This window comes from Alligator sinensis, unplaced genomic scaffold, assembly GCF_000455745.1.
Source record: "Alligator sinensis unplaced genomic scaffold, ASM45574v1 scaffold128_1, whole genome shotgun sequence".
Lineage (NCBI taxonomy): Eukaryota > Metazoa > Chordata > Crocodylia > Alligatoridae > Alligator > Alligator sinensis.
Genome location: NW_005842968.1, coordinates 105263 through 105857, shown reverse-complemented (window position 1 = coordinate 105857; position 595 = coordinate 105263). Strand labels below are relative to the sequence as shown.

The 595-nt window shown below is 66.1% G+C and overlaps 1 protein-coding gene across 1 annotated transcript in view; it reads left to right on the top strand.

Annotated features, from left to right (window-relative positions):
- Nucleotides 1-595, top strand: part of ACIN1 (apoptotic chromatin condensation inducer 1) — a 23322-nt gene that overhangs the window by 9363 nt on the left and 13364 nt on the right.

Here is a 595-nt window from a genome sequence, read left to right as displayed (position 1 = left end):
GATGAGGAGAAGAAAGAGGTAGCCTGGTCGGGCACCCCCATTGGAGGGGGGGCGGGGGGGAGGGGTTCTCTGGGGGCAGGGGGGGAGGGCTTTGCTGGCAGAACTGGGGTCTGCATCTCATTTCCTTTTCCAGGGTCCCTTCCCCTGTCGAAGTCCCTGGGGCATAGGGGGTGCCACTCACTTTCTGAGGCCCTATGGGGTTGCCCTACTTCCTGGAAGCAAGTGGGGTTTGGGGAGGGTGAATGATCCCATGCAGACATGCCCCAAGGTCAGAGTTCCCACCCCTAAAGCATCAGGCTGGGCTGGGGGAATAGGGGGGGGCCCCCAGCACCAGCCGAGCAGCCCTCACTGGTCCCTGCCAGCCCTGGGGTGCTGGCCTGGTTCAGGGGGCACTAGATCTGGGCTTTGGGGGCGCTTCTGGGGGGAGGGGGACTCCGCTCTGCAGTGGAGAACGTCGCCTGGTCACACAAGGTCCATCTCCCCCCGCCGGAGCCGCCTGCCCGCTCCAGGATGGGGCACGCTCACACGCAGGCACCTGGAGCTGCTCACTGGCTCCCTATATGCCCCCTCCCCACCCACCCGCCCACCCCCCAAC